The sequence below is a fragment of the Geotrypetes seraphini genome, chromosome 1, assembly GCF_902459505.1.
Source record: "Geotrypetes seraphini chromosome 1, aGeoSer1.1, whole genome shotgun sequence".
Classification (NCBI taxonomy): domain Eukaryota; kingdom Metazoa; phylum Chordata; class Amphibia; order Gymnophiona; family Dermophiidae; genus Geotrypetes; species Geotrypetes seraphini.
This window is the reverse complement of record NC_047084.1, coordinates 475,867,771-475,889,979: the sequence shown is the minus strand read 5'-3', so window position 1 is coordinate 475,889,979 and position 22,209 is coordinate 475,867,771. Positions and strand designations below refer to the sequence as shown.

At 43.9% G+C, this 22,209-nt stretch overlaps 1 protein-coding gene across 9 annotated transcripts in view; it reads right to left on the bottom strand.

Annotated features, from left to right (window-relative positions):
* The window catches only part of KANK1 (KN motif and ankyrin repeat domains 1), a 384,339-nt gene that overhangs the window by 190,004 nt on the left and 172,126 nt on the right, over positions 1-22,209 (bottom strand). The window contains exon 1 of one of the 9 annotated variants that reach the window (XM_033925141.1): positions 21,268-21,343. The exons of the other annotated variants lie outside the window; for them this stretch is intronic. The gene's annotated coding sequence lies outside the window, so the exon portion shown is untranslated. Of the gene's footprint in view, positions 1-21,267; positions 21,344-22,209 lie in introns of those variants that run through there. 9 annotated transcript variants of the gene reach the window in all.

Genomic DNA, 22,209 nt, shown 5'->3' with positions numbered 1-22,209 from the left:
TACCAGAAAAATAAATCTTCTTAGTTAATGCAATCTTAGTATTACATATTTGCTGAAATTTTCAATGTTTTTCCCCCCTATCTTCTAGGTCAGGGGTAGACAATTCCGGTCCTCGAGATCCGGAGCCAGGTCAGGTTTTCAGGATATCCACAATGAATATGTATGAGATAGATTTGCATACACTACCTCCTTGAGATGCAAATCTATCTCATGCATATTTATTGTGGATATCCTGAAAACCTGACCTGGCTCTGGCTCTCGAGGACCGGAATTGCCTACCCCTGCTCTAGGTCAAGTGATGTTCTCAGTTTGCATTCCCCTTGCCTCAACTGCAGTCAGCCAGGGAAGATCTTACTCTTGGGAAGTGGTTCCCAAACCTGTTCTGGGGAAACCCTAGTCAGTCAAGATTTCATGATATCCGTAATGAATATTCATGAGTTAGATTTGCATGCACTGCCTCCACTGCATGCAAACCTAATTCATAAATATTCATTCTGGATATCCTCTAGTGTTACAAACCACATTCTGAGAAGGGCAATAAAATCAGCGATTCTCTCTAGTTCAGCTCCAGAGCTCTATCAACATCACGGACAAATTCCCAGTTCTCGGAAGAAAGTTAAGCCAGTTCATGAAAGATGGTGTGCCCGCATCTGGAATACTGCGTTCAATACTGGTCACCGTACCTTAAGAAGGATATGGCAACACTCGAAAGAGTACAGAGAAGAGCAACAAAAATGATAAGGGGCATGGAAAACCTTCCATATGCTGAGAGGCTGGAGAAACTGGGGCTCTTTTCCCTGGAAAAACGGAGACTTAGAGGGGACATGATAGAAACTTACAAGATCATAAAGGGTATAGAGAAGGTAGAGAGGGACAGATTCTTCAAACTGGTGGGGGAAACAAGAATAAGAGGGCACTCAAGAAAATTGAAGGGAGACAGATTCAGAACGAATGCTAGGAAGTTCTTCTTCACACAGAGGGTGGTGGATATCTGGAATGCACTTCCAGAGGAGGTTGTAGAGCAGAGTACGATTTGGGGTTTCAAAAAGGGGTTGGACAAGTTCCTGAAGGAAAAGGGGATTGAAGGGTATGGTTAGAGGGGTATTACACAGGACAAAAATGTCTTAAATAAAGGATCACTTACAGGTCACTGACCTGGGGGGCCACCGTGGGAGCGGACTGCTGGGCACCTTGGACCTGTGATCTGACTCAGCAGAGGCGATGCTTATGTTCTTAAGTTATACAGTGACACTCTACTCTCAGATCTACATGCCTATTAGCTTTCTGTCCATCACAATCTTGTATGACCATGGACCTCAATCACAGCATGATTTGACCACAAAGCCTGAACACTAGAAAGATCCTCAAATCATCCTACAGTCCAATTATCAAACCATATAAAAACATCTATGTTATTTTTAACCAGCACTATGTGTAGATACATCTATTAATGGATAATAATACAAATCCTATATTAAAATCATAAAAAATAAACATCTAAAGATGCAATATTAGAATCATCATCAAAAAATAAATATTACGATTCCCCAACCACTTGCTTCTTTACTGGGTACAATTAAATCTGATATCCAATTCACTTAATGGTAAAGATTTAGATAAATTTCTCTGAATCTTACCCAGAGGAATACCGTTCCTTCTGCTCAACACTCCTATTAGTAATATAGGAATCCTTGTGGAAAGGTCATCAGATTTCAATTAAGTAGCACTACAGAAATGATTAGTAGTAGCAGTAATTTTAAAAGCAACAGCAAAGTACCAACAAATGTGAAGCCATAATAAAAAGTAGAACATAAGAATTGCCACCGCTGGGTCAGACCAGTGGTCCATCATGCACAGCAGTCCGCTCATGCAGCAGCCCTTAGGTCAAAGACCATTGCCCTATTTGAGTCTAGCCTTACCTGCGTATGTTCTGGTTCAGCAGGAACTTGTCTAACTTTGTCTTGAATCCCTGGAGTGTGTTTTCCCCTATAACAGCCTCCGGAAGAGCGTTCCAGTTACTCTTTGGGTGAAGAAGGACTTTCTTACATTTGTACGGAATCTATCCCTTTCAACTTTAGAGAGTGCCCTCTTGTTCTCCCTACCTTGGAGAGGGTGAACAGCCTGCGTTTATCTACTAAGTCTATTCCCTTCATTATCTTGAATATTTCGATCATGTCCCTTCTCAGTCTCCTCTGTTCAAAGGAAATGTGTGTTCTGTCTTCCCTCAGAGCCACCAAATAATCAAAACTAAGGAAAAGACCAGGGACTACTTAGCCTCTGGTTACCAGACAGAGAAATACCACCAGAAGGCCAACTAGCAGTATAAAGGAAGAGTGGAGAAACTGAAGCTGAACAACAGATTCTTGAGATATGTCCACTAGAGCAGTGTTCTTCAACCTTTTTACACCTATGGACCGGCAGGAAAAAAAAAAATTATTTTATGGACCAGCAAACTACTAGGACTGAAATTTAAAAACCCCGTTTCTGCCCCGTCTCCACGAGCTCGGTCCTCACAAACCAGCTGATCCCATCCGCACAAGCCTTAGTTATGATTTTATACTGAATGTATTTTATTAAAGTATAAAAAGAAACAATATTCTGTACAATTGTCATTTTATAAATACAAATACCTCAAGAAGGACATGGCGGTACTTGAGAGTCCAGAGAAGAGCAACTAAGCTAATAAAGGGTATGGATGACCTCTCATATACTGACAGACTGAAAAAGCTGGGGCTTTTCTCCCTGAAAAGCGGAGACTTAGAGGGGACATGATAGAAACCTTCAAGATCATGAAGGGCATAGAAAGAGTAGACAGGGACAGATTTTTTAAATTATGGGGAACCACAAGTACAAGGGGACACTCAGAGAAATTGAAAGGGGGAAGGTTTAGAACAAACGCCAGGAAGTTCTTTTTCACCCAGAGGGTGGTGGATACATGGAACACGCTACCGGAGGATGTGATAAGCAGGAGCACGCTACAGGGCTTCAAAGAAAGTTTGGATAGGTACCTGGAGGACAAAGGGATTGAGGGGTACAGATAGGAGTAGAGGTAAGTTATAGGGATAGGATTAGAGGCAGTAGAAAAATTAGACAGGGGCACTGTTCAGGCAATTAGGCCTGATGGGCCGCTGCGGGTGCAGACCGCTGGGCAAGATGGATCTCTGGTCTGCCTCAGCGGAGGCAACTTCTTATGTTCTTAATAATATAGAGCAAGGATCAACAAAACCCCTGTCTCCCCTCCCCTTCACATATATCCCCTCTACTATCAAGAAAACTGAATAAGCCAAATTATTACAGAATGCTACACAGAAATATCATGCTAACAGAATACCGCAGTCACACATAGCAGGAATAGGGTTAGGGGAGTGCAACTAGGGCAACTGCCGCCCTGGTCAGAGAGAGCCCTAAGCCACTGCCTGGACTTTGCAGTCCCCAGTTATGTCTAACAACAGCTCTAGCAGGATATATATTTCAAATCTGATATATTCTAATCACAAAATAGAAATAAAATTATTTGTTTCTACCTTTTGTTATCTCTGGTTTCTGCTTTCATCTCCTTTTTACTCTCTTCCTTCCAGCATCTGCCCTCTCTGTCTCTTCAATCCAGCATCTGCCCTTTCTGTCTCTTCAATCCAGCATCTGTCCCTTCCATCTACTGTCTGACCTCTCCCCCTTCCATATGGTATTTGTCTTCTTTCTATGCCCCTCTCCCCTTTCCATCCAGCCTATGCCCCTCTCTCCTTTTTACACGATTCATTCCAGCTTCGCTGCTCTCTTCATTTTTATCTCTCCTACACCAGATCTAGCATCTTTGCCCCTCTCAATTTCTCTGCTGACCCCCCTTCCCATCTCATTCCTGTCTCTCCCCTTCCCCTCCTCTAATCTCCCTGCAAGCTGTTTCCTTCCTTTTTTCTTCTCCCTTCCCTCCTCCCCCTGTCCAGCAGTAACTCTCTTCCCTTTCCTTTTCCTCCTCCCATTCTAGCAGCATCTCTCCTTCTCCCTCTCCAGGTCCAGTAGCAGCTGTCCCTTTTTCCCCTTGCCCAGCAGCTTCCCAGACTCCTTTCCCACCTCCCCTTCCAGCAGCATCTCTCCTTCTCCCTCTCCAGGTCCAGTAGCAGCTGACCCTTTTTCCCCTTGCCCAGCAGCTTCCCAGACTCCTTTCCATCCTCCCCTCCCAGCAGCATCTCTCCTTCTCCCTCTCCAGGTCCAGTAGCAGCTGTCCCTTTTCCCCCTTGCCCAGCAGCTTCCCAGACTCCTTTCCCTCCTCCCCTCCCAGCAGTATCTCTCCTTCTCCCTCTCCAGGTCCAGTAGCAGCTGTCCCTTTTTCCCCTTGCCCAGCAGCTACCCAGACTCCTTTCCCTCCTCCCCTCCCAGCAGCATCTCTCCTTCTCCCACTCCAGGTCCAGTAGCAGCTGTCCCTTTTTTCCCCTTGCCCAGCAGCTTCCCAGACTCCTTTCCCTCCTCCCCTCCCAGCAGCTTCTCTCCTTATCCCTCTCCAGGTCCAGTAGCAGCTGTCCCTTTTTCCCCTTGCCCAGCAGCTTCCCAGACTCCTTTCCCTCCTCCCCTCCCAGCAGCATCTCTCCTTCTCCCTCTCCAGGTCCAGTAGCAGCTGTCCCTTTTTTTTCACCATGCCCAGCAGCTTTCTCCCCTCTCAGCAACTCTCCTTACTTGCCAGCGCTGTGATTCAGTAAGGCAGCCTCGGGTCCTTTGTTAGGTCACACCGCCTCTGAGGAAAGCAGAAGTTGCATCATCAGAGGCGGCCCGACTCAGCAAAATCTCCAAGGCTTCCTTCTTGAATCGCTGCCCTTGTAAGGAGAGCCGCTGGGAGGGGAGAAAGCACAGTGTGAGGCTCCCCATTATCTTTCCGGCCCTGCGCGAACTACAGCTCCTCGATCTTGCCGGTTTTGTGCGGACTGGCAGGAAATTGAACATGTTGATCTCACCGGTCCTGCGCGGATCGGCAGGAATTTTCTGCGGACCGGCACCGGTCCACGGATCGGCGGTTGAAGAACTGTGCACTAGAGCCTCTATTCATTCAGGTTTCCGGGTGCCTCGCTGGGTCCAGCCCTTCTACCCCAGTCCTTGGTTCCTGTTCCATATCTAGTTTGATTCTCCTGCTTCAGAGCTTCTCTTCTACCCGAGCCTCTGCAGTTACTCTTTTCCCTTTGAGTACCTGGTATAAAGAATACAATCTCTAAGTGTTTAAGGCCATGTATGCAACCAGTGATTCTCAAACCTATCCTGGGAGAGCACTAGCCAGTCAAATTTTCAGGATATCCACAATATGCATGAGAAACATACATGTATGTAGACAGGTATGTAGAAATCATAATTAAAAAAGGGCAAATTCAGGCCAGCCTGGTATTTCAGCAGAGAGCCCTCCCCGTTCATTTCCCAGATGGGGCCTTTCATACTCCAGGTCAGAAAGGGATACTATGGAGGCAATGTTCAAAGTCCCCGTCAGGGCGAGAGAATCCTTATATTCCATGTTCAATTTGTGTGTGTCACTCTCTTCCATAAAAAGGATGCAAAGCAGCCCACCTGGGTATCATTAAAAGGTAATACTTGAGAGCTAAAATGATATCCCATAACACAAGGTTCCAAAAGAAGCCCTATTGTATGTCTCCTGTCTTACAGCTGCTGCTGCAACAGTGGGAAGGAGCCTGTTAAACAGAGGATAGCTATAAATCAGAAGTCTCAAAATCCCTGCTTGAGGGCCGCAATCCAGTCGGGTTTTCAGGATTTCCCCAATGAATATGATGAGATCTATGTGCATGCACTGCTTTCAATGTATATTCATTGGGGAAATCCTGAAAACCCGACTGGATTGCGGCCCTCAAGGAAGGACTTTGAGATCCCTGCTAAAAATGGACTGGTTCCAACTGAGCTGGAACAAAAGAGGCAAGGAAGAACCACCAGCCACAATAAATTCTTTTTTTTTGCAATAAAAATGTTGATGTGTGAAATAAATATTTTCACACCTCAAAGGAAGGAGACCGGAGAATAAGAGCAAAAACAGGTAGCGACAGAATCAAGAAACAGGCAAGTTGCTAACTGGAAAAATTAGTAACTAATTCTGCTTTAAGTACAATGGAGTGAATGCAGACACCTGTGGCTAAAAAGGATAAAAAGAACCTTGGATTGTTATTTTGGCTTCCTCTCACATCATGAATCGAATTGTTAAATTGGCAGGCAGCAATCCAGCCTTAATGTGTGCTATTGACACTGTCACTGCTGATAAAAAGGCTTAAGGAGCAGGAGTCAAACAAACTGAGCATTTCTGCCAACCAAAGCAGCACGCGGTGACAGTCAAAAGACAGGGCGTCAACAGCACCAATTATTTTATTGTACACTACTTAACAACTGTACAGGGCTTTGTAATTATTAGTATTATTTTAAAATACTGTGGGAAGAAGTTTGTCACACAATCCGCACTAGAACAGTCTATCTGCTGTTCAAGCACAGGCACAGAATGAAAGGTATGGGGCGTGTCATTCACTCAGGCAATCTGATTGGCTCTGCGCCTCCCCCCACCTGTCATTTAAGAATTTCAGATTCCCACGCTATCCAGTACACCCAAACTTCTAGTGGGCAACAAGACGAAAAGCAGTAGAGTGTATTGAGTGATTGAAAACCCCAAAGTTATTAAAGACCAGATTTCTGTGAGCAGAAATGGAAAACAACAAATTAAGATGTAACCAAACATCTTTTAAAAAATTTATTTATTCCATTTTCTATACTGTTCTCCCAGGGGAGCTCAGAATGGTTTATGTGAATTTATTCAGGTACTCAAGCATTGTTCCTTGCCTATCCTGGTGGGCTCACAATCTAGCTAATGTACCTGGGGCTATGGGGGATTAAGTGACTTGACCAGGGTCACAAGGAGCACTTTTCTCCCTTCATCAGGTCAGCAGAAAAACTGAATTAGTTTTCTGCTTTATGTACTCGAGTGGGCTAACATAGCAGCCATGTGACTATAGCCTTATCTTCTGAAAAAAATATGCAGGGAAAGTGTGGCGCAGTGGTTAAAGCTAGTGCCTCAGCACCCTGGATTTGTGGGTTCAAACCCACGCTGCTCCTTGTGATCCTGGGCAAGTCACTGAATCCCCCCATTGCCCCAGGTACATTAGATGGATTGTGAGTCCACCGGGAGAAATGCTTGAGTATCTGAATAAATTCATGTAAACCATTCTGAGCTCCTCTGGGAGAACGGTATAGAAAATTGAATAAATAAATAAATAAATAAAATAAACCAACACATCAAATTCATCTTGTGTGTCGTATTTTGAACAGCACTTCCGCCTCTGCCTCTGCACCAATTCCTTGTATATTTATTTCTACCCATTGTACGGCTCACCATGGCTTTGTTAATGTGGAATGTGCTACAAAAAGTTATTTTAGCAGTTTCTCAACAAATGTGTTCCCTGGAAATCAAGCGCCGACTGCTAGAAACCTGTGGGAATTTGCAAGGAAGCCAGCCTGAAGGGCAGTAACACAAAGTCCTATTGTTTTCAATGTGCCAATCAGGCTCTGTAGCACTCCAAGGACATGTTCTGGTATTATAATTTGTTTCTTCATGTCCTAGAATGGAGTATGTCCTAGAATGGAGTATGTTACAGTAGCCACAGCCCCCTCCCCACACAAATATCTTCTTGATTTTACCACCTAAGTAAAAGGCACGATTTAAATGCAAGTTCTTACAAGACACACAACTAGAAGGGAATGAAGCGGTAGAGATAAAAACAGTGATGGAACTCAAAAACCATGTTGAATGAATAGAGCAGGGATGTCAAACTCAATCACTTAAAGGATCGAAATCTTAAACATAGGCCAAGTCGTGGGCCAAATTTTTTTATTAAGATACACCATTCCAGCGATTCACCTGGTTATTTTCACCTCATAGATGTTACCATACTTAATCCCAACTTTATTCAAATAGTCATTCTAGGTATATGCAGCAGAATGCTTTTTTGTTTGTGGGGGCCAGAAAACTCCGCCCCAGATCCCATCCCCATAATAGTATTAATTGTAATACCATTTTTTTCCATTCATTTTTCATATATACACACAATATAATCTTATTAACAACACATAGTAGTTAACCACAAAATTAAACTACCCAAAGCACACTGTATGCTTCTCAACATTCATTCCTACCAGAACACAGATAACCCCTATGCAAAAATGGGACCACAAACTAAAAGTACTAATATATACAAACAAAACCCTAAGATTCAAGACTCTGCATGCAGTACAACCCCAGAGAAATAGAAACATATGCATTTCTTCCTGAACAGTGCAAAATATAGACAGCAGATGTAAATTCTCATAACTTGACACAATTCAATCACTAAATTGAAAATAAAATCATTTCCCCTACTTTTGTTTGGTGATTTTGTTTTTCAAACCATCTTTTCCCAGTCTCTGGCTGCACTTCCTTCTGTTTGTGCTCTTAACTGTGTATTCAGGGCCACCGTTTCCATTTGCTGTTTTTCTCTCCTTCACTTTCTGCCATACATCCATCTTTATATAATCAAAAGAACTGACCCCTAAAGGTAATCTTTCCTGACCTTGCTCTTATAGCTAATATCCCTGACTTCACTTAAGGAAATACATCCATCTTTAGCATTAACTTTTATCATTCAACTTTCTTCCATTTTTCTGCTTTCTTCTCAAAATCTATCTACTTTTCCATTTCTTCCCCTCCATCACTGTGCACCATCTCATCCCTCTCCCATGGTCAGACAACTTCCCCTTCCCCTTCCCCCCTCATATAGTCTGGAATTTTTCTCTTCTTCTTCACATAGCCTATAATCTCTCTCCTCTCCCATGGTCTGGCATCTCTCTCTCTCGTTCCCTCCCTCTTCCTGAAGTCTAACATCTCTCTCCTTCTCTCCTCTCCTTTCTGCAGTCTGGCATCTCTCTCTCTTCTCCTTCCCATTCCAGTGGTCTGACATTTCTCTCTTCCCTCCTTCCGTCACCCTTCTCTGGAATCTGACATCTTTCCCTTCTTTGAGTCATTTTTCCTCCTTCCCAGTGTAACATTTCTCCCTCCCTCCTCTCCACCACTATCATGCCCAACAATTCTCCCTCCTCCCCATGTATACCATCTCTCTTTCCTTCCCACTCCATACACCTATGTCCATGAATTTTCTTTTTCTCTTCCCTCACTCACCGGCAGCATCTCTTTTTCCCTCCCTTCCTAACCCCCAGCCTGTGCAGTCTCTGTCTTTCACAACCCCCTCCCAGCCCATGCAGCATCTGTCCTTCTTGCTTTCCCAACCCCTCTCCCCCCCTTGCAGCCCGTACATGTCCTTCCCTCATTCCCAACCCCAGTCCTCCCCTCTAAGCTAGATCCTACGGTAAGACAGTCACAAGTTCTTATCTCCCCCACCTTTCACCTCCCTGCCGCTGAAATTTAAAATCTTCGGGCAGCCAACACGAAGTCAGCCTCCCACCGCTGGCCTGCCCCAGAAGTGTTCTTTCTGCAGCACTTCCTCTTCCCATGTAGGCAGGACACTGCAGAAAGAACACTTTCGGGGAAGGCCAACAATGGGAGGATGGCTTTGTGTTGGCTGTCCGAAGATTGGTAGTCCATACTGGGTTCCATGGATGATGTCACCCACATGTGAGAATACTGTATTATGCCCGCTTGTCCTTAAAGAAGTACTTGTTACAATTTTTGCTCTATTTTTTTTTTGGGGGGGGGGTTTGTTTATTTTTCCCTTTTCTTCTCTCCTTTTCTCCTTACTTCCTTATCTGAAGGTGGTCACAGCCTTTTATTTATTTGATTTTTTTTAGCCTGTTCTCCCAAAGGAGCTCCGAACAGGTTACAAATCAGATACTCAAGCATTTTCTCTATCTATCCTGGCATGCTCACAGCATATCTAATGTATCTGGGGCAATGGAGGATTAATGACTTGCACAGGATCACAAGGAGCAGCGCAGGGTTTGAACCCATAACCTCAGGGTGCTGAGGCGGTAGCTCTAACTACTACGCCACACTCTCCTCATTCTCTCTGGGCACAAACTGGTGGCATTAGCAGTTCCTATGTGGCCTGAGGACAGAGTTAAGTGCTAAGTATCCAACTCCAAATGAGATTTCTTCAGCTCTGCCTTTATAAACACCAACATTTGATCTGACTAGCATCAAAAGTGGATGTTTAGGGACTTCTGTAATGTCTTCACCGGGGCAGCCAGGTGAAACAGCTGTAGGAGCATGGTCTATCAAAGGCAGGTACATTTGAGCACCTGTAGAAGGTACATGAACTGACAAATTTTGAGAGAAGGTTTGAGATAATAAGGGAGTGGTTGAGGTAGAATGGAGGAGCAGCCCAGAAGCATGCCTGCTGGGTGGTACACCCTGAAGACAAAAGGCGCAAAAGGAGCTGTAAAATGGCACTCTTGGCAGTCCTGGTGGCCAAAATGACCATTGTAAGGTGATAGAATGAGTCCTCTGGCACCACCCTGTAAAAATATGGAAGTGTTTGTATGGAAATTCAGAGGTACAGTACTCCCCCCAAATTCACGGGTGTTTCATTCCAAGACCACCCATGAATTTTGAAAATCCGCGAATATTAGATGTGGTACTAAACTGGCTAAATATGCCCTCCAAATCAAATTTAAATAGAGTCAAGAAAATACAAGAAAAAAAAAAAGCGCGATTGAGTGAGGGAAATTTGCAGATGAAAAACCCGCGAATGACTGGGGGCTCGAACTCTGAAACGCAAATAAGCAGGGGAGTACTGTGTACAAAATTAACCAGAAAATTAGGGTCAGATTGATCAATATATCAGAATCTGGGCCCTAGTAAAATTACATCTTAAGCTCTAAAGAACTCCAACTTAAGTAAAAATTAAATTTGTCAGAATATTAGGTGGCTTTCCAATAAAACCACAAAGGTACAATGCACAGGTTAAAGATGGGAGAGGGGAGGGAGGAAAAGGGGGGATGGAAGGTTTACATGGAAAGTAAACCCAAAGTCTGCATTGCTTTAACATGAGGAGATGTATAAGGGGCACACTAATCTAAGAGGCTTTGAAGTTTATAATATATTGGGATGTGTTCATCTATATACACTTAAAAGATTAAAGATATATTTTTTTAAAAAAGCTACAATATTTTGCATACAAGTATAACCAACATTGCAATTTTTTTAAGTAACCTGGAACTGATGTTGTGTTCTTTTTTCCTGGGGGCAATACATTTGGCTCCTTGACTGGAGCGTTAAGAGACCCACTCCCTATGGTTCCAGTAGAACAGGGGTAGGGAACTCCAGTCCTCGAGAGCCGTATTCCAGTCAGGTTTTCAGGATTTCCCCAATGAATATGCAATGAAAGCAGTGCATGCAAATAGATCTCATGCATATTCATAGGGGAAATCCTGAAAACCAGACTGGAATACGGCTCTCGAGGACCGGAGTTCCCTACCCCTGCAGTAGAACTGCAACAAAAGTTTGCTCTCCTTTGTTTTAGTAATATCCAGAGTACATTTAGGATAAATCCTGTTGTAACAGTGTAAAATATTTATGCAGCCTCCCCACACACATGGCTTTCTGATTATTTGAACACAAAAGAGGCACAGGAGATGTCTTGAACCAACCTTAAGGAGGAGTGTGTGGCGCAGTGGTTGGATCTACAGCCTCAGCACCCTGGGGTTGTGGGTTCAAACCCCGCACTGCTCTTTGTGACCCTGGGCAAGTCACTTAATCCTCCATAGCCCCAGGTACATTAGCTAGATTGTGAGCCCCCCGGGACAGAGAGGGAAAATGCTTGATTGTACCTGATTGTAAAAACCGCTTAGATAACCTTGATAGGCGGTATATAAAATCCTAATAAACTTGAAACTTTATTGATATCAACAAGTGTCCAAAGTTTTTTTTTTTTTAAAGTCCTTCACAAATAGTACAAGTAAAGTCCCCCACATATAGTACTGATTATTTGGCCAGTGTTGAAAAACACAGATGCCTCTGCTCTACTGAAAAACACAGAACAGAGGCCCCCTTCTAAAAGCCAAAGCCATGAAAGATTACTGGGGCAATGTCCAGATTGGGGGCGTGGTACCTGATATACAGATCATCTGTGTCTCTTCCGGACCCCAGATAAGTTGTGTTGACAGGTCAGCATATGCCAGCCCCTTGGAAGGACTGCTTAAGTGTTGAATTCATGCTCTGAAGACTGCCGTCTCTCTTGTTTGGATCACTTTCAAGTAAAGTTTAATACAAAATATATATAACATATCTAAATATATCAATATAGACACACAGGGTCAAACCAATTTGACTGGACAGCAGAGGCTTCTGGCTTGTGCAAGACTATCTGCTAAAATTCAGCAGCACTTAATCGGTTAATGGCATTGAATATTTGCACTAACTGCTAAAGCTGTATGTAGCCAGTTATTTTGTGGGCAGTCCAGGGCAGAGTTGGCACTTATGTGATTAACACTGGTATTCAGCACTTAACTGTCTAAGTTAACTGGACAAATCAAATCACGTAAAATCTGATTGGCCATTGCCAATTAGCAACTTGCCTTTCCCCGTCTCTCTTTGGCGACTCGTCATCAGCGGCAATCAAGACAGGCTACCGATGTCGGCGGGACTCACAGAGGGAAGGCCTCGATGTCAGAAGCCTCTCTTGATTACTGCCGCTGATGAATCATCGAAGAGGGCCGCGGGGAAGGGGGTGCAGCCGGGAGCAGGTGGAAGGGTGAGGGCCAGATGCAGGACTCGTGGGAGAGAGGGAGGGGAGGTGAGGGAAACAAAAGGAAATACAGTGGAACCTTGGTTTAAGAGCATAATTTGTTCCAGAAGCATGCTCGTAAACCAAATTACTCGTATATCAAAGTGAGTTTCCCCATAGGAAGTAAGGGAAACTCGCATGATATGTTCCCACCCACCCCGAGGCCAATGCCACTGCTCCACCCTCCCCGAGAACCGGCATCACTCCCCCCCCCCCCCGCGTGAACTGGCACCCCCTTGCCCGAACAGCATTCAGTCTTACTCCCCCATCTGGCACTGGCACGCAGCCCACAGGAGCGAGAACCAGAAGGCCTTGAGCATGCACAGATGCTCTAGGCCCAGGCAAGAGGCAAGAACTTCTTTCACTGGCACGTCATGTGGTCTGCGTGCCGGTGCCAGATGGGGGGTAAGACTGAATGCTGTGCGAGGGGGGGAGTGATGCCGGTTCTTAGGGAGGGGGGGTGCTCGCAAATCAAGTCAACGCTCAGTTTGCGAGACAAGATTTGTGAGAATGTTTTGCTCGTCTTGCGAAACACTCGCAGACCGCATTACTCGCAAACCACGGTTTGACTGTATATCATACTAGGCTGGGCAGAGTAGTGGGAGGGTAGAAAGATGCTGGCTACAGGTTGCAGGAACAAAGGAAGAAGGGGGGTAAACTGAAAATGGAGACAGTGACATAGAGAAGGGGCAAGCAGGAACTATAAGGATAGGGATACAGAGGGGAAATGCTGAAAGGGGGAGGGGTTAGATAGGAACACAGAGGAAGCAATGCTGAAAGAGGCCAGATTGGCACACAGAGAGGAATAATACTGAAATGGAGGGTTGATGGGGATACAGATGGGGAAATGCTGAAAAGGGGGAGAGGAGATAGGGACACAAAGAGGGAGCAATGCTGAAGGGATGTAGTGCTGAAAAAGAGGAGGTGAAATATTTAAAGGGCAGATCAGTGAAAGACAAGGACAGGGACACAGTGAAGATTCTGAAAAAGAGGTGAGATGGACACACAGAAGGATGATGCTGGAATGGTAACTTTGACAGAAACAGAAGGGAAATGCTTGATCAAGAAGAGTTGGGAGCTCAGCTTGGATGGAATGGGGAGAAATAAGTCCAAGCCATATGGAAGGGGCACTGAAAGAGGACAGACACTGGAAAGAATTAGAAAGTGAAGAGAAGATGAGGAAAGCAGAAATCTAGAGACAACCAAGGTAGATAAAAGTTTTTTTTATAGCTGTGTTAATAAATGTTTATTGTTTGAAAATTGAAATAAGGTGATCCTTTCATTAAATTAATTTTAATATATTTTTAACTAGCTTTAAGAGACCAAAACTCCTTCAGGTCAGGAAAAGATACCTTAACACCAGTATGCAGTACTGGCCTGAGGAAGGAGATTTTGGCCTTTGAAAGCTAATAGAAAATGTATTAGTCCAATAACATGGTATCTTATTTTCCATTTTTGGTTTTTCTATGTGGTGATTGGTATTTGTCAGTCTTTTCAAATTTACATCTGCTGTCTTTATATTTGCACAGTACTAGAGAACATTTGTTGCTATTTATGTGGTGCTGCATTCTATGCAGATTCTGGCTTCTTAGGATGCAGTTTTCATTGTTGTCTACATATTTTATTTTTAGTTTGTGGTTACTTATTCTATACTGAGTGAGAGTGTATCTGTGTTCTGTGCATGCAAAAAAAAAAAAAAAAGCACAAAACCAGCCTTGATAAAATCAGTATCAAAACACAAAAAGAGAGGCAAGTGAGATGTCTTAAAACAACCAAATGAGACATGTTTATTAGCCTAACAAAGAGAAAAACTCATCTATTGTGGCCCCAACTAGGATCCCAGTTTCAGCACAAGCCTTCCTCAGGGGACTAGTGAGATACTTGTTAATGAGGTATATGCAAATGGCCTTGTCAGCTATTTGCAAGGTGGATAGTATGATTGCTCTAAACTAAACTAAACCTTAGGTTTGTATACTGCATCTTCTCCGCAATCGTAGAGCTTGGCACGGTTTACAGGACTAAGATAGAAAGGAACTCCAAAGGAGGGTTATAGGATTAAGTGTAAAGAAGATATAGAGGGTTTTAGGGTACCAGAGAGGGGCGAGGTGTTACATTTTTCAGAAAAGCCAAGTTTTCAGATGTTTTCGGAAGACTTGGAGGGAGCTCAAGTTTCAGAGAGGGGATGTAAGGTTGTTCCAGAGCTCAGTGATTCTAAAGGGGACGGATGTCCCTAGTTTTTCAGCATGGGATATACCTTTTATAGAAGGGAAGGACAGTTTTAATTTTGGGGAGGATCTGGTGGAATTAGGATTAGAGGAATTCCAAGATAGTGGAATAACGGGAGGAAGAATGCCGTGAAGGCCTCCAGAAAATTCTGACAAAACTATGAACTGCCCATCAGGCAAGGACTGAAGCATGCATCAGAGATCTGTTAGAATTAGAAAAAAAAAATGTATAGATTATTGGACGTCATTAACAAGCAACAGCTACGTGAATGTTACATGACCCATGCTGGACCAGACTTGGACTCGGCACTCTTTATTTATTTATTCAATTTTCTATACTGTTCTCCCAAGGGACTCTGAACGGTTTACATGAATTTATTCAGGTACTCAAGCATTTTTCCCTGTTTGTCCCGGCGGGCTCACAATCTACCTAATGTACCTGGGGCAATGAGGGGATTAAGTGACTTGCCCAGGGTCACAAGGAGCAGCGTGGGTTTGAACCCACAACCCCACTGCGCACACACTCCCCCTTGTTGGCTGTTTACCAGGTGAAAGAATGCCATTTTGCCTTCGTGTGTGCAGAATACTTCAGTCAAAGGAATAAAAAAAATCTATGACAAAGTCACAACTCTCAGCACTGACAATGCTTGCAGAGTGACAGCTGTAGTTGGTCTGCTGCCTTTTCAGCACATGCCTGCTGTGCCCACACTCTCCAGTTATTGTTAACAGGAAAATAGAGGTCATCTTCGCAAACACAAAAGAAATCACTGGCCAATTCAAACACAGTCCTGCAAATCAAATAGAGTGCAGGAATAACAAAGAAAACTTAATGTGAAGACTGAAAAGCTGTTCAGGATGTGTCCACAAGCCAGAATTCTACTCTAGATGTGATCCAGAAACTTGTTTGGAACAAAGATTCTGTGGCTAGCAACTCTGATCTACCCTTGGCATATTTTCTTATGATCCTGCTAATAGCATCTGAGTGGGATAAACTTTATGTGATGCAGACCTTCTAAAACTCTGAAAATAAGAGATGGAGTTGCTGGGAAGAGATCAATATACATGTCATGCACGGTAATATTGCTGACCATATATCTTCTTCATCATGCTACGATGATGTCTGACATATGGTTCACTTCAAGAAGATTTCAGTATTGATCCAAGAGGCCAACAGCTAAACCAGTCCTGCAAATGCGATTTACCCAGCTCCAAACTCCTCAAGCATATGTCAAAGCAGCAGCAAGATAAAGTGTGGAAGGAGAAATACAGTCTGGTGTCACATGGTAAAACGGACACTAGAATTAAAACATTCATAGAACCACCAAGAAAGAAGGTTTTCTTATATGAAGAGTACTTCTCAGATTCCGGTAAGAACCATTACTGCAGGAGTGGCCTAATGGTTAGTACAGTGAGCTAAGAACCAGGAAAACCAGCTTCCTGTGGCTCTGGGTAAGTCATTTAATCCTCCATTGCCAAATTACAAAAATTAGATTCCCTGTCCCTAGTGGGTTCACAAATTACCTGTACACTTCTCCTCTATATTCGTGGTTTCTGCACTTGCAATTTAGATTATTTGCGGTTTTTGGTTCTCTGCCTGAGCGACTGGACTTGAGATGGGAGAGGAGCTTCAGTGGCTAGGGGAGGCTTGAGCACGAGGCCACAGCTGCTCTGTCAGGATTCCCGGGAGTGGGAGAGGAAATCCATGGCAGGCCGCCTCCCCTCTCCCGCCCCCTCCGCCCTCCCATCCGGTTCCAGAGGCCACGTAGGGATCAGCCGAGGCCGGTCCGTCCCTGCTGTGGGGATGCTGCCGACATGCTGAATATGTGGAAAGTGCGGGAGCTGGTGGATAAAGCGTGAGTATGGCTTCCTCCAGCCAGGGAAGAGGTACCCCCTGCCCACCATCCCCCCAGCTTGCGGACACATACACAGCTGCTGATGTCACGGCTCACGCCACAATTTGAAGGAGATTGCAGGCAAGGCAGGGAGCAGTCCTGGAGATGTATGACATGTGACTTTCTGGAGAAAATTGCAGCAGGAAGGCTGAAACACCATATGAAAAGTTATTCTCGGGCCTGTTCATCCTCTAATCACCACGAATACAGAGGGAGAAGTGTACATAATATATAAACCACTTTAAGTATACCACAGAAAGGTGGTATATCAAATGCTTTACTCTAAAACAACATCTGTCAATGAGGCAGTTGACCCTAGAATCTGACCAAATTTCAGTTTTGGTTTCACACTGATACTGGCTCAACATTCTAGTGAATTTTTTGCAGAACCTGAAACTCTCTCCCCCCCCCTTGCAATCACTCTTAACCCCACTCTCAGCAGAAGACAGGCCTGCTGCCAGCGGCCTTCCCCCCCCTTCCCAGCAGCAGCTCCCCTTCTTAAGCACATCCCTCCGCCCCCAGCAGAAGCTCTCCTATCCCATCCCCCTCACAGTAACCCCCTCCAAGACCCCCTACCCCCAGGTAGCAGCCCCCTCCTGGGCTCAATCATTTTTGCCCATATCGATTCTATTCTCAAGATGGCTGCTGGGATCTCCTGTGGCAGATTCACAAGACTATTGCTAGAAGTTTCAGAAGCCATTTTCTGGGCTGGGCATGTACAGGAGCAAGTGTGGATGCTCCTAAGGTCACTACCCATCAACAAAAAATGTAAGTCTATGGCCTAGGAGGGAGCTGCCACCAAGGGGGGGGGGGCTCAAAAAGGGGTAGTTGCCCTGAGGGTGGGAGGCTACTTGTTGGGTCTGGGTTCAAGTAGGGAGATCCATGTTCATTTTGGGGTTCAATTTCTGCCAAAACATAGCGGCCAATTTCAGTTGCAGATTTGGTTTAAGAAGAAACTATCCTGGTTTCAGTCAGGCTCTAAGTGCACCTCAAACAGATCAAGAGTTTTTATGTCCACTTCAGTGGTGCAAGACGCATCAAGTGTCACTGGCTATGAAATACTTAAGAACTATCTGTTATGAGCATTTATTTTCATTATCACGATCCAACCCCCCCCCCCCCCCCTTCTATATAATGCTTTTAGTGTGCAAATGCAAACAAAATAGTGGTAAAAACAGAAGTAAGGCACTTAGTGTGCTCAGATGCTATTCTCTAACTGGGTACCTAAATATGTTCGTGCATAACTGCAAAGGAAGCATTTACTCAGAAGGGGCATGGCTAGATCATGAGCGTTCTGACTATTTAAGTCTCTGCTTTATTGACTAGTGTCATTTAGGCCCCCAACTGTTGCACTTAGACACACTCATTTATAGCTGCCATAGAGCAAGCATAAAATGGTGGTGCCCAAATGTAGGCATCTGTTGTCTTATGCTGGTAGTCTATACTGCACAAATTGTTATTCTAGCTTAGTGCCTAGATTTGGGGCACATTTTAACCCCTTTAAAGAATTGCCTCCACCGTAAACTTGTGTGCATGAATGGTTGGCTCAAACAGTAAGATGATGTCTGTTTCCTTAGCTGCAGTTCTTATGGTTAATCCTCTATAATAAAACCCTTACTCGAACATGCGCAGTTGAAACAGCATGATCCCTGCTGCCGTGATTTGTGCTTCCGTGCCGTGTTCCATTTGCGGCGCATGCGGCGGTGAGAGCAACGGCAGGAGGGTGTCCTTCAAGGTGCTGCGAGGTGTCCGGCTGCTACTGCTGCACAGGGAAGTGGAGGGGGAGAAGGAAAAGGGGATGCTTTAGGGGTAAGGGGTGTGCTAGGGGGCAGGCAGCAATCTTGGTTTGCTCGGGGGGCCAGGCCAGGGAGAGAGACAGACAGAAAGACAGACAGACAAGGGCTAGGGAGAGACACAGACAGAAAGAATGACAGACAGGGGGCCAGAGAGACAGACAAGACAGCCAGCCAACGGCCAAGGAATGAGAAAGAAAGACAGACAGACAGACAGGGGGGGCCACGGAGATACACAGAAAGAATCACAAACAGACAGGCGGCCAAGGAGCGAGAAAAGAAAGAAATACAGACAGACAGCGGCTAAGGAGACAGAGAGACAAAAGGAAAGACAGACAGACAGCGGCTAAGTAGACAGAGAGACAAAAGGAAAGACAGACAGACAGCGGCTAAGGAGACAGAGAGACAAAAGGAAATACAGACAGACATATCTATTCTAGCATCCGTTAATGTAACGGGCTTAAAGACTAGTGAAGACAATATTGTTAGTTCTTTCTGCTTGCTTTGATATTGGTCCTTCAATTGCATAATTAATCATGATTAATTGTTCAATTAAGAGTTGTAACCATGATTAAAGCTTTTAATTGAAATGTAGCTCTGACTTATATCAATATTTTTATAAAGCAGAGGACTCTGGAGTAAAGTTAATGGACTGTGAAGCACAGCAAAGAATCAGTCTGGTTGCTGGTCTCTAGAAGTGTTTTAAAGGCAGCAGCACTCATTAGAATGATCAATACTTGGCTAATTTGTGGCTCTCTTGCATCCTTTTCTGCCATCTTCTTTATCCTGTTTTCCACAAGCCAGTTTCCATTGGTGGGTTTCCCCTTTTAAAAGTGTATCTTTTATTATCACCACCCCATTTCTAAAGTTCTACTTTCCTTAAGCCCAGCAGTCTATATTACCTCCTGGAACCACAGGACAAAATGGGATAGAAATATTTTAGATAAATAAATATTTCATATTAGTGCAATGTCTGCATGGGGCTCTACTAAACAGCACAGAAGTGTCCCCCATTTACAGATATGTATAAATGGTGTGAATGCCTGGAGGGGAACTTTTTCAGGAACTCCACACTAGAGAGTTGCATGGGGACAGAAATCCCACCCATCCCCACCTGTCCCTGTCAGGATCCTCTCCGTCCCCACCTGTCCCCATCAGGATCATCTCCGTCCCCACCCGTCCCCGTCAGGATCCTCTCCGTCCCCGCAAGGAATTACCTCCATCCCCGCCCGTCCCCATAAAAAGCAGCAATTACTTCTGACAGAATCATCAATTCCACAGTTTCTTTTGTGTTTGCGCTGCTGTTTACCTTGTGGAATCTCTTTGGTGGAATCCTTTTTGTGTTTTCTGTTCAGGTAATTAACTTATAAACCCCCTCTTTTACTAAGGCTGACGTGTCCATTATATTATATGGACGAACCCTGCTTCCAAAGCCTTCTATCCCCGTGGGAGTCCCGTTGGCTAGAAGGGGGTCCCCATGGGAGTCCCGTAGGTTAGGAGGATTCCCGCGATCCCCGTTCCCGTGCAGACCTCTATTCCACACAGAATTCGGGCTGACTTTCCTCTGTATTCAGTTTCTTGTCTGACATGATTGCCACTTAAAAGAAATTAATCAATAAGCCTTCACATAAACTGACTGTACAAGATTCCAGCAAATATCCATCTACATTTGACAAAAAAATGTCCATTTTGTCTTTCGAATTTTTACTATTTTAAACAGATAAGAGACATCAAGAGGACAAACTGCCAGGAACAAGACTTACTGGGGTAAATCCAAAATGCAAACTGTGCACTATTAAGCTGGCATTAAACAATAAGTTGTTATTTGTGCACTTCTAGTACAAGTCTTCTTTATGTGCAGCTCACTAAAAACCATTTCAACATCAAATGCAAGAATAAAGCCTAATTTAGGGGAGGGGAAAAGGGTATTTAAGAATTTTAAGAATATTGAATTTAAATAATGCACATAAAAGCTACTTCAAAGAGATGTGGGCATGCACGAATCTTTCTCCTTTCCAAACGCAGCACAAGGCAGGCAGATATCTCACAGTACGATTTGCAGATCATGAAAACAAGGATTGTCAGTATCAGGCAACAGTCTGCTACATGGTACCCATAGTTTATCAGAGTCCAGAACTTACCCATTCTGACTACTACCACAACTGTTTAATGTTTATAACTTGATATAACATTATAATTCTTATATAACATATCTAACCAGTAGCTCAGAATGGTGTACTATGTTAGAAACTTAAAATTAAAAACAATTAGAATTGTATGTTAAAAAACGAAGTAGCAAAATATTTCCTAAATAGCCAATACTTTAGTAATTTATGAAATCTTAAGTAACTATGTTCACATCGCAGTTCAGACAGCAATGAATCCCACAATGAAACTGCTACAAAATTAATAAGCTTTTTGGGTAAAGAAGAGAGTCTCAGAGTAGATATTGAAAGAACAGAGAGCTTATTATTACAAAGCAATCTGCCAGAATGATGACCAGTCTGCAGAAAAATCACCAAGGACATGCAACCTGGGCAAAATCATAACAGCAGCACTGGAGAAAACAGATGGGCTGAAAAGAAAACACGAGCCAAAGACTTAAATATCTCATCCTCACCTGCTGCCATCAGGCAGAATCTTGGTATTCTTTAAACAAAATAAACTTTAAAAAGGTACAGAAAAATTACCAGCGAAAGGAAGCAGGCTGGCACATTGATTCAAACTAAAGACCTTAAATAGTGCATGACAGCCCTACACCTCCAGCTAAGTATAGCTGAATGGCAGCATTTAATAGCCGGATGAGCAGTCCTCAAAGAAGTGCTGACAGACATTCAAAGCCAGCAAAGGAGAAGTATTGCCTGTACCTTCCGAGAAGGGGCCAGAACCAGCTGGAGGAATCCTCTCCTCTCGATCACTTTCAAAGGAACTCTTAAGGTTTCAAATTGCACAAAAGGACACAGCTGGCAGCTCTAGCACCCAAGCGAGGCACCTTCAACAAGCACATGGTTCATGTTCTCGAGAATCCTGAATGTTACAAAGTTAAACATTAACTGCAAAGGACAACCTGGAAGGACCAATCTACCTCGGTTGGCTAGAAATGCTGTACCGCAGTGCACAGACTCCCAAGATCTGCCACGCCCCCCTGGGTTTCACTCTCTCTCGTTTTGTTCTGTATTCAGTGTCAGTCAATTTTAAGAGCCCTGGAAAGCAGGCATATCGCTTCAACCAGCAGATAAAAAGAAAACTGCCAGCCGCTACTTTTTTCTTCAAATTACTTTCTTATGTTTTCCACACTTTAAAAAAGGGAAAACCTTTGTCCTTCAGGTAAATTTTAGGCTCAGACCGAAGATGATCTCAGATTTCAGATTGTCTCCCTCACAATGCCCTTCTTAACTATTCATGTGTTCCATTTTGATCAAGTTGAGGTGTCTATAATTCCTGCTGCATTTTTTTTTTTTTTTTTACTAGTATGGCATTTATTTATTTTTTATTCGATACCGTTCTCCCAGGGGAGCTCAGAATGGTTTACCTGAATTTATTCAGGTACTCAAACATTTTT